General features: G+C 37.5%; 1 protein-coding gene and 1 pseudogene across 10 annotated transcripts in view; one reads left to right on the top strand and one right to left on the bottom strand.

The window, feature by feature from the left end:
• Positions 1-12,821, bottom strand: part of ULK4 (unc-51 like kinase 4) — a 702,682-nt gene that overhangs the window by 217,922 nt on the left and 471,939 nt on the right. The window lies entirely within an intron of this gene.
• On the top strand, positions 2,881-3,705 carry LOC140709868 (small ribosomal subunit protein eS6-like; annotated as a pseudogene).

The raw sequence follows: 12,821 nt of genomic DNA, 5'->3' as shown, positions 1-12,821 counted from the left end.
GAGTAAGTCCCAAACAGAGGCAAGGATCTACAGAGGAAATGAAGGCAAAGGTGCTAATATAATAGAGTAGGAATCATGACAATGTAAAGTAATGGATATCAAGGAATAACTAGAATTAAAAAGAAAATGGGTGTCAAGAATGTCCAGTTGGATGTCGGCAAAATAGAATAGGAGGTCTTAGGTTTCCCCATGTTCCACAGAAAGTTCTATCAGCAACTATCCAAAGATATGAACACTTTGGTGAAATCTTCCAAAATTGGGAATAAGCCTGAGTCACCTGGGTGGTTTATGGACCTTTTCCACATGAAAAGGTAAGATAAAGGGTCTTATTTTGACTATACCACCCTTCCTCCTCCCACAGGTTAGCATAGTGCCACAAAGAGAGGATTCTCCAGGGACTGGGGTTTCTACAGAGGGAAAAGAGAATCAGAGGTGGACAACCATCTTCTCTAGCATCCTGTAGCACTTTCCAGAAAGCCCACTCCTATCCTCATGGAGAACACAGGGGAAAATGGTACCACTAGACCAACTGGGATTAGGTAGAAACAAAGAAAGGAGGTATAGTACAAAGCAACCAGGACATAGATATGGTGTTAGCTTTGTGTACCTGTCAGCAGCAGTGCCCAATCAGTGGTACTAGCTAACAGCCCATCCAACTTGAAAAGCTCAGCTAGTCACTCCAAAAGTGATCAAAAGTTCTACCCAGCTTAAATTCCTACACAGTCAGCCTCCAGGACCAGCCTCATACCTTGCCCCAAAGCCTCACATCCAGGGAGCGAGACAATCATCACAGCAAATTTCTACAAAGAGCAGAGGCTCTATTTGACACACCCAGGAGTTTAAATAGCACTCAGTCAAGCTTCAAAGCTCACCTTAAGAGCCTGCCTAGACAGAGAGACAAACATCAACTGTGCATTTTTAATGAGCATAGCAGATGCTCCCAGCCATTCCAATCAGCAACCTGATCATAGCCCCCTCTCAGGCAACCTTGTTCAACTATGAACTCAAATAGTAAAACTATCTGGCCAGAGAATATACTCCTGTGGCCCAGCTCAATGATAGACCAACTGTATTGCCAGAGATCAACCAGTGGTCTCACCAGATAGAAGAGCCCAGCCAGCTGCCTCATCAAAATTGAGAGCAAAGGCAGCAGCCCAGCCATCTAGAGAACCCAAAACAAGCTCTTCCTTTCCTGACCATGGCCATCAAAGCTGGTCCATCTACAATAAAAGCTAAACGAAAGAGTGAAGGTCTGGGCCGGGCGCGGTGGCTCAAGCCTGTAATCCCAGCACTTTGGGAGGCCGAGATGGGTGGATCACGAGGTCAGGAGATCGAGACCATCCTGGCGAACACGGTGAAACCCCATCTCTACTAAAAAATACAAAAAACTAGCCGGGCAAGGTGGCGGGCGCCTGTAGTCCCAGCTACTCCGGAGGCTGAGGCACGAGAATGGCATAAACCCAGGAGGCGGAGCTTGCAGTGAGCTGAGATCCGGCCACTGCACCCCAGCCTGGGTGACAGAGCCAGACTCCGTCTCAAAAAAAAAAAAAAAAAAAAAAAAAAAAAGAGTGAAGGTCTATCCCTGCCAAAAAAGGAAAACACCTTAAAAGCCTAAAAAGATGGCTATCTCCTCAACCGCACAAACACCAATGCAAGAACACAAGAATTACAAAGAATCAGGAAATCATGATATCTCCAAAAGAAACTAGCAAAGCTCCAACAACAGACCCTAAAGAAACGGTCAAATTTTATAAACAGAAATACTAGAGACAATACTGAACTGAAAAATGCAAACAGGAAGCTTCAACATCAGGCTCCCTTACATTGAAAAATCAGTGAACTCGAAGATAGAACATCTGAAATTATCCAATCAGAGCTGCAAATAAATAAATATATAAGAGTGACAAAAGCCTATAAGGATTATGGAATACTATGAAGAGACCTAACCTATGCATAAGAGGAATTCAAGAAAAAATAAAAAAGAAAGAAAGGGGAAAAAAAAAACAGAAAGCATTTTTAAAGGAACTAATGGCTGAAAACCTCTTTTAATTTAGGGATAGATTTCAACATTCAGGTAGAGGAAACAAAGAGGTCTTCAATCAAAGTAAACCAAAAGAAGAGTTCACCCGGACACATAATCAAATTATGAAAAATCAAAGATGAAGAAAATATGCTGAGAGCAACAAAAAACACATTACATCCAAGGGAGTCCCAATACAATGTCAGTAGTAGATTTCTTTACAGAATTTCTGCAGGGCAGGAAAGAGTGGGATGATACATTCAAAGGGCTGAAGGAAAAAATGCTGCCAAACAAGAATACTTTACCCAACAAAATTGTGTTTCCAAAATGAAAAAGAAAAACTTTCCCAAACAAATGCTAAGGCAATTCATCACCACTAGGCCTGCCTTACATGACTGGCTAAAGGAACATAAAACACACAAAATCACAAAACTCAATGGTATAAGTAATATAAAGCCATATTCAGGATACTTTAGAACTCTAATGGTGGAATGTAAAGCAGTTTTACTCCTAGTATGAGAGTTCCAAGGAAAAAAACTAATAATAATAACTATAGCTAAAATAAACTGTTAAAAAATGCATATGACAAAATGATGTAAATTCTGATATCAAAAACATAAAATGAAGGGGAATAAAATTGTAAAGCTGTATACAAAGTTAAGAAGTTAGCAGCTTGAAACAGACTGTTATAAGACGTTCTATGTAAGTCTCATGGTAATCGCAAAATAAAAATGTATAGTAGCCACACAAAACAAAAATAGAAAAGATTCAAAGCCTATCACTACAGAAAACCATCAAACTGCAAAGGAAGACAAGAGAGGAAGAAAGAAACAAAACAACCATAAAATAATAAAACAACAGAAGTCTGCTTTTTTCGTGGCGCCTCAGAGGCATTTAGCTGCTTCAAGATGAAGCTGAACATCTTCTTCCCAGCCACTGGCTGCCAGAAACTCATTGAAGTGGACGATGAACGCAAACTTCGTACTTTTTATGAGAAGCGTATGGCCACAGAAGTTGCTGCTGACGCTCTGGGTAAAGAATGGAAGGGTTATGTGGTCTGAATCAGTGGTAGGAACGACAAACAAGATTTCCCCATGAAGCAGGGTGTCTTGACCCATGGCCATGTCCGCCTGCTACTGAGTAAGGGACATTTCTGTTACAGACCAAGGAGAATGGGAGAAAGAAAGAGAAAATCAGTTCATGGTTGCATGGTGGATGCCAATCTGAGTGTTCTCAACTTGGTTATTGTAAAAAAAACACACACACACACACACACACACAAAAGGAGAGAAGGATATTCCTAGAGTGACTGATACTACAGGGCCTCACCGCCTGCGCCCCAAAAGAGCTAGCAGAATCCACAAACTTTTCTATCTCTCTAAAGAAGACAATGTCCGCCAATATGTTTTAAGAAAGCCCTTAAACAAAGAAGGTAAGAAACCTAGGACCAAAGCACCCAAGATTCAGCGTCTTGTTACTCCACATGTCCTGCAGCACAAACAGTGGCATATTGCTCTGAAGAAGCAGTGTACTAAGAAAAACAAGGAAGAGGTTTCAGAATATGCTAACTTTTGGCCAAGAGAATAAAGGAGGCTAAGGAGAAGTTTCAGGAACAAATTGCAAAGAGACACAGACTTTCCTCTCTGTGAGCTTCTACTTCTAAGTCTGAATCCAGTCAGAAATAAGATTTTTTGAGTAACAAATAAGTAAGATCAGACTCAGAAAAAAAAAAAAAAAAATAACAGAAGTCCTTACCTATCAATAATCACCTTGAATGTAAACGGATTAAATTCTCCAACAAAAAGACCACAAAACTAGACCTAACTATAAGCCACCTACAAGATACTCACCTCACTTTTAAGGACACACACAAACTGAAAGTGAAGGAATGGAAAAAGATATTCCATGCAAAGGGAAATGAAAAGAGGGCAGGGATACTTATATTTATATTAAACAAAACAGATTTTAAACCAAAACTACAGAAAGAAACAAAGAAAGATGTTATATAATGATAAAAGGGTCAATTCAACAAGAGTATATAACAACTGTAAATATATATGCACCCAACATCAGAGCACCTAAATTATATAAAGCAAATACTAAAGGATCTAAATGGAGAGATAGACTGCAATGCAAGAATAGTATGGGACTTACCCCACTTATAGCAATGGACAAATCATCCAGACAGAAATTAATAAGAAAACACTGGACTTGAACAACACTTTAGACCAATGAACTAACAGACATATGCAGAACATTCCATCCAACAGCAACAAAACATACAATCTTCTCAAGCACACATGGAACATTCTTCAGGATAGATTACATGTGAGGACAAGTCTTGACATGTCTTCACGAGTATTCACAAATTTAAGAAGACTGAAATAATAACACGTACCTTTACCAACTAGAATGATATTAAACTAAAAAACCAACAACAGGAGTAATTTTGGAAAATTGACAGATACATGAAAAACAACATGTTCCTGAACAACCAATGAGTTAATAAAGAAATTAAAAGGGAAATTTTTTTAAAAATTGAGACAAATGAAAATGGAGATACAAAATTCTAAAACTTACAGGATACAGCAAAAACAGTTCTGAGAAAAAAGTTTATTGCAATAAGTGCCTACATCAAAAGAGAAAGGTCTCAAATAAACAACTTAATGTTATGCCTCTAAAAAAAAGAACACACTAAGCTCAATTTTAGCAGAAAAATAAAAAATATCAGAGCAGAAAACAGTGAAATAGAACTAGAAAAGCAATACCAAAATAAACTGAAACTTGTATTTTTGAAAAAATAAAAATTGAGAAACCTTTAAGAAAAAAAGAGATGACTCAAATAAATAAAATCAGAAATGAAAGAAAAGACATTAAACAGAAATACAAAAAACCATGAGAGACTATTGTGAACAATTAAATGCCAAAAAAATTGAATAACTGAGAAGAAAGGATGTATTCCTAAACACATATAACCTATTAAGATTAAATCATAAAGAAAAAGAAAACCTGGGCCAGGCAGTATGGCTCATGCTTGTAATCCCAGGACTTTGGCCGGCCAAGGCAGGCAGATCACCTGAGGTCAGGAGTTCAAGATCAGCCTGGCCAATACGGTGAAACCCCCTTTCTAATAAAAATACAAAAATTAGCCAGGTGTGGTGGTGCATGCCTGTAATGCCAGCTACTCAGGAGGCTGAGGGAAGAGAATCACTTGAACCCAGGAGGCAGAGGTTGCAGTGAGCAGAGATCACATCACAGCACTCCAGCCTGGGTGACAGAGTGAGGCTCTGTCAAAAAAAAAAAGAAGAAGAAATAGAAAATCTGAACAGATCAACAAGGAGATTGAATAAATAGTAAAAAGTCTTCTGTCAAAGACAAGTCCAGGACCTAATGGTTTCACGGTTGAATTCTACCAGACTTTCAAAGAAAAACTAATACCAATCCTTCACAAACTCTTCCAAAAAATCAAAGGGGAAATAATACTTCCAAATTCTTTTTATGAGCCCAGCATTACCCTCATACCAAAACCAGACAAGGATATCACAAGAATAGAAAACTACAGGCCAATGTCTTTGATAAATACAGATGCAAAAATACTCAATAAAATGCGAATAAACTGAATTCCACAATATATTAAGAGGTTCATTCACTATGATCAAATGAGATTTATCTCTGGCATGCAAGGATGGTCCAACATATGCAAATCAATAACATATCACATAAGAATGAAGGAAAAAATTATATAATCAATAGATGCATAGAAATAATTTGACAAAATTCAACATATTTTCATGATTTAAAAACTCTCAACAAATCAATGTACCTCAACATAATAAAGGACATAGATGATAAGCACAGCTAACATTATATTTAATGATGAAAAAATAAAACATTTTCCTCTAATATCCAGCAGAACACAAGGATGCCCACTCTTGCCACTTATATTGAACACAGTATTAGAAGACTTTACCAGAGTAATTAGGCAGAGAAAAAAAGAAAAGGCATTCATAAAGGAAGAAGTGGAATTGTTGCTGTTTATCAACAATATGATCTTGTATATGGAAAACCCTAAAGATTCCACCATATAAAACTGCTAGAACTAGTAAATACAGGCTGGGCACACTGGCTCATGCCTGTAATCCCAGCACTTTGGGAGGCTGAGGTGGGAGGTTCACTTGCAGTCAGGAGTTCAAGACCAGCCTGGTCAACATGGTGAAACTCCGTTTCTAATAAAAATACAAAAATTAGCCAGGTGTGGTGGCACACACCTGTAATCCCAGCTACACAGGAGGCTGAGGTGGGAGAATTGTTTGAACCTGGTAGGCAGAGGTTGCAGTGAGCCAAGATTGCACCACTGCACTCCAGGCTAGGCAACAGAGTGAGATTCTGTCAAAAAAAAAAAAAAAAAAAAAAAAAAAAAAAAAGGAGGAGGAGGAGAAAAAGAAGAAGAAGAGGAAGTAATAAATACAGTTAAGTTGCAGGATACAATATCAACACACAAAAATCAGTAGCGTTTCTATACACTAACAACAAACTTTCTGGAAAATAAAAAAAAGTCATTTACAATAGTTGTAAAAAAAATACTTGGGAATAAATTTAAGATGGTGAAAGAATTGTACCCTGAAAACTATAGAAAATTAAAAAGAAAAAGAAAAGAAATTAACAAAGACTTGGATAAATGGAAAGATATCCCATGTTCATGAATTGGAGGAATTAACATTGTTAAAATGTCTGTTCTGCCTAAAGCAATCTACAGATTCAATGCAGCAATCCCTAATAAAATTTCAATAGCATTTTTCATAAAAATAGGCAAAACAATTGTAAAATTCAAATGGTACCACAAAATAAATTCATATGGAGCCCCCAAATGGCCAAGGCAATTTTGAAAAAAAAAAAAAAAAAAAAAAGAACGAAGCTAGAGATGTCACACTTCCTGATTTCAAACTATACTACAAAGCTATAGTAACTTAAAAAGCATGGTACTGGCATAAAAATAGACACATTGATCAGTAGAACAGAATAGAGCCCAGAAATGAAACACATTTGTAGCCAGCTGACTTTTGACAAAGGTATCAAGAACATATAATAGGGAAAGGACTGTCTCTTTAGTATGTGGTGCTGGGTAAATCAGATATCCATATGTAGAAGAATAAAACTGGACCCTTATCCTCATCCTATATATAAAAATCAGTTCAAAACCACATGACACTAGTCTGGGCAATAACTTTTTAGATTTTACCTCAAAAGTGCAGGCAACAAAAGCAAAAATAGAGTTACATCAAAATATAAAGTTTCTGCACAACACAGGGAAAAAACAACAGAGTGAAGAGATAAGCTACAGATTGATAGAAAATATGTGCAAGCCATACATCTGATAAGGGGTTAATATACAAAATACATATGGAACTCAACAGCACTACAGAAGAACAGTCTGATTTAAAAATGAACAAGGAACTTGAATAGACATTTCTCAAAAGAAGACATACAAATGGCCAGTAGATACATGAAAAGATGCTCATCACCAGGGAAATAAAAATTAAAACCACAATGAGATATCACCTTACATCTGTCAGAATGATTATTATAAAAAGAGAAGCAAAGAAAAAAAGAAAAGAAAAGAAAAGAAAACAAGCCTTGGCAAGAATGTGGAAGAAAGGGAACTCCTGTACACTATTGGTGAAATGTAAATTAGTATGACTATTATGGAAAAGTATATGGAGGCTCCTTAAAAAAATTAAAAACAGAATTACCACATGATCCAGAAATCCCACTTCTGGGTATTTACCCATAAGATTTGAAATCAACACATTGAAGAGATATATGCACTCTCGTGTTCATTGAAGCACTATTCATAGTAGCCAAGTTATAGAATCAATCTAGGTGTCCATCAGCAGATAAAAGGATAAAGAAAATGTGGTACATACACATAATGGAATTTTATTCAACTTTAAAAAAGAAAACAATTCTGTCATTTGTGACAGCATGGATGGACTTAGAAAGCATTATGCTATGTGAAATAAACCAGACACAGGAAGACAAATACCACATGTTCTCATATACATAGCATCTAAAACAATAAAATACAAAGAAGCAGAGAGTAGAATGGTGGTTACCAGAGACTGAGAAGGTGGGCAGAATGGGGAGATGATGGTCAAAAAGGTACAAAATCTCAATTAGACAGAAGAAATAAGATTTTTTTTCTTTGACATATAATTCACAGCATGAATATAGTAAATAATAATGTATACTTCAAAATCACTAAGAGTATACATTTCAAATATTCTCAACACAGAAAATAGGTATTTGAGATGATGAACATTTTAACTAGCTTGATTTAATTATTCCAGATTATATTCATAAATTACAATATCACTTTGTACCCCATAAATATACAACTATAATTTGTCAGTTTACAATTTAAAAAATTAAAATTAAAAAAAGAATGTTAAACTGAGATAATTCAAAACCCGAGAAAAGTTCACTAATTTGGCAATTTCCAGGCCACTGATAACTATCATTAGTAAAATTTGCTAGGTACTGTGGACTGAAGTCAGACTTCAAGTTACCAGATCTTCTATGTTGCATTTTCCCACATACCATGTAGGTGGTGACATATTTGCTCCCCTACTGTTTCAGAATTTGCCCAAAGAAGAAGTTAGGAAATAGGAAGGGAGGAGAGAAGGAGGGAAGAAAAGAGGAAGGGAAGGAGTGAAGAAAGGAGGGAGGAGGGAGGAAATGAAAGAGGGAAAGAGGGAGGGAGGCATGGGAGGGCAAGAGAGAAGGAGGGAAGAAGGAAGGAAGGGAGGGAGTGAAAGAAGGAGGGAGGGGGGACAGGCAGGAAGGCTTAAACCTGGGTTTGCATAGGGCTGACACTACCAGTGGTCCATAGCTCCTAAGGGTACAAAGAGAGAGGGAGCAACTGCTGTTAGTCTCCCACCTTACCTAGTGGGAACTGAAAATTAGACTACTAATGTTGGTGAAGCTCTGTAAACAGGCTAATACATGATGCATTTTACTAAGTGAAGAAATAAATCTAAAAAGAAGCAAAGCAAGTCAAGGTAGAAACTTTTGGTACGGAGGGGAGAAAAATTAACACTCCCCTATCTCCCTACTTTTATTCTTCTCCACATATGAACCATGATCAAGACAAGATATTCCATCTCCAAAGAGATAGAGTGAAGTTCAAGGATATTGCCAAGTCTGTGTTCTCCAGAGTAAGACTTTCCAAGAGATCAAAATGTCAGTGGAGATGGATGTGTGGCTCTTTCTGTCTTCATCGTCCACTAAGAAGGCTGGTGACAATATGGCATAGCCAGAGGCCTGACCCCTGAGAAATACTAAGCCATTCCTTTTTTTTTTTTTTTTTTTCCCCTCTTTCTTTTCTCTCTGCCCTCTTTCATCTAGACCCAGTTGAAGGTGTAGCAGTTACCTGTGGCTTAGATCAGCTCTGCTTTAGACTACTGGGCAAATGCATAGCTCTTCATTTATTATTTTTTTTTTATGACTCTTGCCTCTTCTGCTGGTTGTAGCTGATACACATCTACTTGAAAGGGTAAGGGAAGCTTTCTTACATGAAAGTATTAACATCCAAGACTGAAGTTTAAACACTGAGGTAAACATACAGAGAAAGCCAAAGCCACCTTTGTCTCCAGACTAGTAGGTAGGTATAGGAAATAGAGAAATGTGTACCTCAGCATAATGAAAAGGGCTTCTGTGCTTTGCATGTCTGTTATCTCTCTCAGAGATGCTGTTGGGATGCATCTGGGATAGTATGCTAGTACTTCCCAGTCCTCTGGTCAAATGCTACCACAATAATTTCTTAATATTCCATCCCAACATCTCTAAAAGAAGCCAACATTCATTAATTCAAAGAACCCAAGAATTGTTTTGCATTAATTATAACCAACTCCTAAAAAATCCAAGACTTATTTTGTATTAATTATAAGCAAACCCCTAAAGGAGTCTCTCCATAAGTTATTTTCAAGTGTTTAATGTTCTGAGAATATTAATATACATGAACGGTTCCCAACTCCAATCATTGTGTTCTTATTATTAGTTTTTCACAATCTATTAGAGAGCTAATATAAGAATATACTTTGAATTTCCAAGCTTTAGAAAGTGCTTTATATCCTATTTTTAATGATTTGAAAACACAACACTCTAAATCAAAGGTAACCTTCCTACACAGAGGCTTTCTTCTGGCTAATTTTATATTTACATCATGCAAATATGTGGTCACTTGCACTAGGGTTCGTTAAAATCAACCTAAACACACAGTCTGGAAAAGAAGTATGAAACATTTGTTAAATTCAATGTGGGGACACAATTTGTTCCCAAACTGATCAATGCTTAACCACTAAAACCAGAAGTCACATTAAATCAGTTAAGTTAAAAAGTGTTTTTAAACTGAAGAACTTGGAGGTGAAAGTGGCAATGCCTGTCTTGGACATACTGACAGGTTATAAATGTAAGTATCTGTGAACTGTGGGGTTCTGAGCCATGGAGCACCCAAGGGCACGCAGCCTCTTCTGGCCAACAGTTAACAAGCAGCCACTCACATACAGCATGGCCCCACATGACAATATGACCAAACATCTATGAGGTTAAACATTTCTGAACCATCTCAGTGTAAGATTTGCCTCTGCTATTTTAGCCCTGCCAAGCATGGGTCTAACACGCTCACTAGGTTGGCATAAGTGCTACATACAAGACCACATAGGTGTCTACATTGTTCTTGTCACCAGGCCAATACCCTTCAAACCAAGCTCTGATCCTCCTCCTGCATTTGTACTCCCAATTCTGCAGTCCCTTTGGCCAGGAGCTTTGGGTTTGGCTTCTTTACCTGAAATCCTCACCCTCATCCATGGGTCCAAGCTCCAGGGTTCATGGGAGTTTAGCCTTCCCTAGTCAGGGGAAGGACATCAAACACGTTTAGCTCAATGAGTATGATGAGCTAATTAACAATTCTGGTCTTTGCTGAAGTAAAGTACCCCATCAAACTCTATAATCTGAAAGAACTTGATGAATCACATGCTGAGACTTCTCAAATAAGGCAGAAGCTAATGTTTCAACAAAATGTTTTCTTTCAAAAATCTGGAGAGTCTCTGTATTCAGTATATTCATTTTGAATTACTTTCCTAAGAAAACTTAGTATATGAGACTATCTTAAACCAGTCCAGCTCCCTTCTAAGCCCACAATGGTCTCTGGATCCTCCTTTGATTAGCAAAGATCATTGTGTTGAATTATTCCAAGCATATAATTTATTCTGGTAGCCTGTCTCAAGGGGCTGCCATGCCCTTTTCTGGTTTAGGCAGAAATCCTGAATTTTTGCAGCATGGCCAAAAAGAAGTACAAGTTACATACTTGAGAGTGAAAAGTTTCAGATAGGATGAACTCAATTATAAAATTCCTGAAAGGAGAAGTTTAACACTTAAGGGATTTCTGCACTGAAGATACACTCATTTTGACTACTCAGAGATAGCTCTAGTGGCTTAGGATTAATTTAAGCAAATATGGCTGGAAGGATTTTTGTGAGAATACAGAAAGTAGGAGTGGCTGGTAATTTCATACTCAAAACTTAAGATACAATGTTATTTATGACTAATTCAAAAACTAAATTCTATTATTAACTCAAAGTTACATAAACTTACTTTCCAATTATGTCCAGGTAATAAGATGGTTAAGGAATGACTGATCACATATTCCAATGCCCAGGAAAGTGCTGGGAAGAGAGAGTAGGGTGGAGATGCAGAGAAGAAAATCCTCTTGGGGTGGGGGTGATCTCTCATCAGCAACACAGCCTGGGGTCTATCCCCAAAAGCCTCAAAGCTTTATCAATTCAATTCCACTTTAATTCAGCACTTGCTGAATTATAAGAGATTTTTGCAAGCTGGGCAATGAACTGGAGCACATCCTGTAGAGCCCTACACCTCGGAAACTCCAGCCATTCTCCTTTTTCCTCCCCTATCATCTACTTCTGAGATGGTAAGTAAACATTGAGGAGAAAATCAGCATCACTCTTCCATTCACTGGTTCATTCGCAATACACTAAGCATTTATAATGTAAATTTTACAATGCCGGACTGAAGGAATTACAAAAAACCATAACGAATAGTCCCTTCCCTTCACAGACCACATAAATATATTGGAACATGAACTGGATCACAGGATAAAGCACCAGTTGGTGCTGTTGGTCAAAGATGATGATCAACAGGAAGGCAGGGAAAGCTCTTGTGGGGAAGGAGGCTTGAAGTGGACTTTGCAGGCCATCTGGATTTAGACAGATAGAATGGAGGAAGAAAGGCAAGATAGGCTTGGTCAGTAAACAATGAGAAAGACTTGCAGTTGGGATTTGAACATGCTGTATTCACGCAATTGTGGGAAGGCTAGGAGCCAGGGCCTATGAAAAACAGCAGTGAGAGGCAGGGCTGAAGAGTAGAGAGATGTGGCGTGCAGATTCCTAAGACTCCTAAAGGACAGGAGACCCTAGATTTTATCCTGTAGGCAATGCAATGTGGCAACAATTTCTCCCATTGCTTTCTTATTATAAAAGCAATATATATTCATTATAAGCAAATTCCTATTTTTCATTTTTTCTTATCATACTCTGTAAAAATTCAAATAATACCAATGTGTATATTTGTATATAAAAGTATCTAACAGACAATGAAAAGTTCAAGGGCATCCCATCTCCTCAAAATGTACCAAATGTAAAAGTTTGCTATAGATTCTAAGTACATGAGATATTTGTAAATACAGATATATTACACATGGGATATATTCCATAGCTTACTTTTTTTT

Source organism: Chlorocebus sabaeus, chromosome 22 (assembly GCF_047675955.1).
Source record: "Chlorocebus sabaeus isolate Y175 chromosome 22, mChlSab1.0.hap1, whole genome shotgun sequence".
NCBI classification, from domain to species: Eukaryota; Metazoa; Chordata; class Mammalia; order Primates; family Cercopithecidae; genus Chlorocebus; species Chlorocebus sabaeus.
Note: the sequence above shows the minus strand (reverse complement) of the source record. Positions and strands in the feature narration are given on the sequence as shown.